Here is a 6,008-nt window from a genome sequence, read left to right on the forward strand (position 1 = left end):
CCAAGCAATCATGTTCCATTTCAAAGGGATGCCCAGCAGGTTTCTACACTCTTCGTATGTAAACTACTGCTGCAGCAGAAATGATACAAAAGAAGGTGAGTTCTTCTTGTCTTCCATAAAATACAAACACGAGGAAATCTGCAGATGCTGGAAATTCAAGCAACACACACAAAAAAATGCTGGTGAATGCAGCAGGCCAGGGAGCATCTATAGGAAGAGGTACAGTCGATGTTTCGGGCCGAGACCCTTCGTCAGGACTCAACGTCAACTGTACCTCTTCCTATAGATGCCACCTGGCCTGCTGCGTTCACCAGCACTTTTTGTGTGTGTTCCATAAAATACCAGTGGGTTTGGTTTTGAACAGGCTTTTAAAAGCTACTGAAGGACGAGATGGAATCTATGTTAATTTACGGATATGTCACTATTAAATTATATATGTAGGACAATTTACACGAGAATAATATATCGTCCTTGGATGAACTGCCCAAGTTATGAAGTGAGGTTAGAAAGGCTCCATGAAGCAGAAGAGGTTGAGAAGCATAGACAGACACTGGGAAACTTGACTACATTAAGGGGGTATCTGAAACTAATGTGTATACTTTTAAGCAAAGGGCAAGAGGATTAGAGTGTGATTGGAATCTGGAATACTCTGAGAGAATGATGGAGGCAAAAGCATCTTGACAAGCACATGAATCATTATTACATATAAGACTATGGACCATGTGCCAATATTTGGTATTAGTATGGGTACTTGATGATCTGCATGAATAAAGTGAGTGGAAGGGCATTTTTCTGTATCATATAGTAACTAAGGAGTTACTCTTTACTTCCAAACCAACAAAATATTAGTTTTTAGTGCCGGTATATTTATGGCAGCACTTGTGGCTATGGGTTTGGAAAGTCCATTGGTAAGAGGTAGGGAACATGGTTTCATTCATTAAATGGTGGACTGGACAACACATTCTTTATTGACAAAGTACGTTCAGTTGCATGCCCATAGATCAAATGAAAATTTCTTTCTGATATTAAGCCTTTCCTCATTTAGAACCATCCTGGCAACAGACTGTCTGCATGTCTTTATTCTCAGAACAGTATACCATAAAGGAATGTGTCAAAATTAACTATCTTGACACTAATTCTAACAATCAGTAAAAATTCTATTCCAAAGAAGAACTCTATTTCTTGTCTGTATGCAGACTCGTGAAAATGGCAACAAAGACAGGTCAGTTAAGAAAATGAAAAACTATAGTTAGGCATCTTAAGCTGGAATATGGAAAGAAGGTTTTTTTTTGCATCAGAATGTAGGTGTAATTTTATTTTGAATTCAGTTGAAAATGAGAATTAAAGTCTCCTTATTATTCATTAAAGATTCTATATGACATGAGTGAGAAATCTCAACAATACTCCGAGTACTAATGTACCATACTTGGGGAAGGCATTGGACACATTGTCTTACAGTCCGATTAGGATTGCATTCAACTTTTTCCATGTAGTCTCATCCAAAGCTTTTCCTAGGTTCACGTGAAGCTCAGTTGGGAGAGGAAATTTGATTCCTCCATTGGACATGTTGCCTTTAGAATCATGATCACTACCTACTGCTTATCCTTTGAGCAAAGATAAGATCCATGGATGTGTGAGACAGTGATTATCTGTACCCATACTCGACCCAAGAATTTTAAATTGGGCTGTCACTCAGAAAGAGTAGAGGCTGTGAAGACACATTTTGATATTTGTGAGGGAATGGGATCAGATGAAAATCATTTGGAAACATTTTAAGGTCATTTGAGATCTTAAGAGTCAAAGAACACTACCTCACAAAAACAGGTCCTTCACCCCATCTTGTCAATGCTTACATTGTCTTTGTCCTTTGCTATCATTTTGCTAAGGAAGCCCTTGGGATTCTCTTTTACCTTGTCTGCCAGAGCAAACACATGCCCTCTTTTAGCCCTCCTAATTTCTCTCTTGTGTTCTCTTGCCTTTCTTGGGTAGTCTGTCAGAATGGAATCACAAACGAGAAAATCTATAGATGCCAGAAATCTAAGCAATGCACACAAAATGCTGGAGGAACTCAGCAGGCCAGGCAGCATCTATGGGGAAAAAGTACAGTCGACATTTCGGGTCGAGACCCTTCGTCAGGAAGTTCACTTGTTTCCACTCTGGGTCTTTGGGTCCTGAGGTAACTAATAAGGCCAAAGTGGGAATCACAGACTGTTTCACTGATAAGACCTACTGTGCCTGATGGGGCAAGCTAGTGGGTGGTTGTGAAGTGGACCACCATAAATGCAAGATTACTGTGTATTTCTGATACATAGCCTTGAGGTTCTCAATATCATTCTGAAAGCTGGGTTTTTTTTTTTGCTTATACTAGTCATGGGACAAGAATTTCTTGTAGTCAGCAGAAATGTTGATTTTTTTTCTCAAGGAGGAATAAAGGACAGCCTTGGAATAGAGCCACTGTTCCAGGAGTCTGGTATTGGGCATACGAATAATATGGTCTGCCCAACAAAGCAGCTTGAGTATAATTAGGGCCAACAGCTGACAGGGATGGCTTTGATCTTCCCAATGCTTAGTTGGATTCTGGTATGAGAATTGACAGTTCACTCCATTAAGGGAATTTTCTCAGAACGTACACATCTTTAGTGAGTTTTCCAGGTATTCACATTCTCCGTTTAAAAAAAAAAAAAAAAAAAAAAATAGGCATAATGGTAACACGACCAATATAAAATGCCCTTTATTGTAAAAACTTCAATTAAATATAAAAATATTAGTACATAATAAATTATTTAATCATTTTCAGGTTAGTTAATAAATATTTGAAAATGTTGTAATATTTTGATTTCGAGCCACTTTTCCAACTGTTTGATCCCATTGGGAGGGAATATTCTTCGTACAAGTCAAGTGAATGAAAAAAAAGAATTTTCAGATTGCCTAGGGCACTAAGCCATCCAGGTGGTTTCATATAACCCCGTCTGACCATTACTTCATTCTTTCCTAGTTTAGTACTCCTCCACAGCAATTGGTCTCATACTTTTATCCAGTGTACTTACAAGATACTTCTTAAACCAACAAACACAAGACTTGTTTCTCTAATTGTGTTTAAGCTTGTAGTATCTTACAGTTGGCATTGTTTCATGGTCTTTCCCTTTCTCATCTCTCTTATTTGTTGCCACTCGTTTCCAGTGCTGCCGCCAGCCTCAAGAATGCAGCATCACCATTCAGATTCTAAAGACTGTAGAATCTAATGAATATAATATTCGTTATTATAAATATTTACTCAGAGGTCTATGAATGTTTGGAATTCACCACCCAATGGTTGTGGATGCTTAATCTTTGAATATATTCATGGTTGAGATTGAGAGATTTTAATTTCAGCAAAATCAAGTGATGTGCAGATGGGATAGAAAAGTGAAGATAATATATAATGTAGAAAATTAACCAAGATTAACCTACCATCAGACAAAGCTTCAGGAGTATTTAATATTACTGCTGCTCTTATTTTTCGTGTAAGTATCAATTACTCACCACAGACGTGAATCATATAAGGTACAATATTCCTTTATGCTAGTTCAGCCTGTAGCACATTAAATACTTCTTAAATGTTCTCATTATAAGAGTTATAGAAAAGTACAGCATGGAAACAGGCCCTTTGGCCCATCTAGTGCATGCCAAACCATTTAAACTGCCTACTCAAAGGATTTAAACTACAAAGTATAAATTATACTACCTTAAGACTTGTCTGCTTCGAGGCAGCCACAAAGCAAGAAACCCAAAAGAACCCAATTTAAAATAAAAGACTAACACCCAGAGAGAAAAAAAACACAAATCATGCAAACAATAGAAGCAAGCAGGGGTCTGTTCCCCTTAAACCGGGTCTATGGTCCTAGTGCAGTTCCCATAACTCTCCACACCTCTACCAACCATGTGCATATCCAAACTTCTCTCAGACGTCGACATTGAGCTCATATGCACCATTCTCATCACCCTCAGTGAAGTTTCCCCTCATGTTCCCTTTGAACTTTTCACCCTCAAGTCAGGACTTCTGGCTGCCATCCCACCCAACCAGAGTGGGAAAAGCCGGCTTACATTTAGCCTATCTACAGAGCCATGCCCCTGTCTAAAAGCCTCAATTTCCAGCAGTGGACTCAGTCCCATGCACATCGGTGCTCCTGAGGGACCTGTCGTTAACTTGGTACTTTTCCTTTATAAACGACAACCACTTCACTGTCTAGAACTGCAAACTTACCAAGCCAGTCACCCTCATTTTAATTTTTTTTATTTTGATATACAGCGTGGAACCACACCGCACAACAACCCTCGACAACCCCTATTTAATTATAACAAAGACAATTTACAGTGACCAATTAACCTTCTGCGGTACGTTTTTAGGATGTGGGGAGAAACTGGAGCCCTCAGAGAAAACCCAACAGTGCACAGGGAGGACGTATAGAGACTCCTTACAGAGGATTGAACTCTGAAGCCCCAAGTGTAATAGCACTGCGCTAACCTTACCTCACTGTGGTGCCCATTTTCTTCTACAGCCACCTACGCTTTCGTTCAAGTGATTTATATACTGCAGAATCGATCCAGCCCACAGGTCAACACACGGACTGTCATCCCGGAATAACACCCCACCCACAGTGATTCAGAATTTGCTTCGGAACTGGAAGACAAACTTCTAAATCACGATGGATCTAATCTTCTGGATCAGCCTGCCCTCAATCACCATCAGCTCACTCCCCCGTTCCCGTTCCCCCCGCTCCACACCCAAACCTGCTGTTATCCTTATGACTAAAATTCCTAACGAAAAAGCATGGAGGATTTTGATACTCTAAAGTAGCTAAGATTACCTACGTGCCAGATTATATCCTTATACAAGATGTACTTGATTCCTTTATTCAATGTTCCCAGTAGTCAAAAGCATATACAATATCTATATCTTCTTCTTAGGGAAATCTTTTGTGATTCAGATTACTTGCTTCCACTCTGATCATGCGGATTCTGAGATCATGGATGAGGGCACTGTGATTACCACGGACTGTTCCAGGACAGGAGGTGCCTGATCAGCTGGGTGGATCTGGAGATGCCTGATCAGTTCCTGAGTGGTAACACTCTTTCTGCCACTTATGCAAACCTGTGTGTTCCCAATGCAGGGGCTTGAGGTTCTTAATACCATTTCAAATGGCCCTACTCCACTTTGTGTGGTCTTGGACCAAAGAATTAAGGGAATGTTACTTTTTTTCCAAGGAGACTTTGAACACACCCTAACTTCACCTGATGATCTCTTTCCACTACAGGATAATATGTCGGCTTTGCGAGTCTAGATGATATAAGAATAACAAAGCTTGCCCAATGGAGCCAACTACAAGTAACTAGTGCCTCGGAGCTGGAGATACTGGTCTGGGAGGGAACAATGCTTTGTTTCACTTATCTTTCTAAAGAATTTGGAGGACTGAGGAAACAGGATTGCTGGTGCCTTTCCAGTGGCTAAAGATGCCTGATGGAGATTGTCCAGGTTTCAGAAGATGAAAGGAGGATAGAGACTACTCCTGCTTGGTATTCAGTGAACTTATGACAGGTCTTGAGCATTAATCTTAATAGATCCTTTTTCTCAATTGACCTGACTATGCCGATGCATTGAATATGATGGTGAATATCCATGAGAAATGAGAAGTCACTCCTATTTTTTTGGGTCTCACTATGAATTGTTATTGTCTAAGGGTAGTATTATGTTTTGGGGCATTTTGGTACAGGATCTTTGTCTTACAGATGTTGAGTGTATGCCCCATCCTTTGGTATGACTCACTGTAAGTGTTGACCGTGGCTTGGAGCTTGGCCTTCAAGCACATTCAAATCCAGGCATGGTCGGATACCATTGAGCTTGGGATGACCGTAGTTCTAGAGTGTAATCGCTGCAAGTTGAACAGATTAACTTATTATAACAGGAGAAGGCCATTCAGGAGGATTTAAATGAAAAACACATGTACAAAAACATGCTTTGTATATAAGTT

The sequence above is a fragment of the Mobula birostris genome, chromosome 27 (assembly GCF_030028105.1).
Source record: "Mobula birostris isolate sMobBir1 chromosome 27, sMobBir1.hap1, whole genome shotgun sequence".
In the NCBI taxonomy this organism is placed as follows: Eukaryota; Metazoa; Chordata; class Chondrichthyes; order Myliobatiformes; family Myliobatidae; genus Mobula; species Mobula birostris.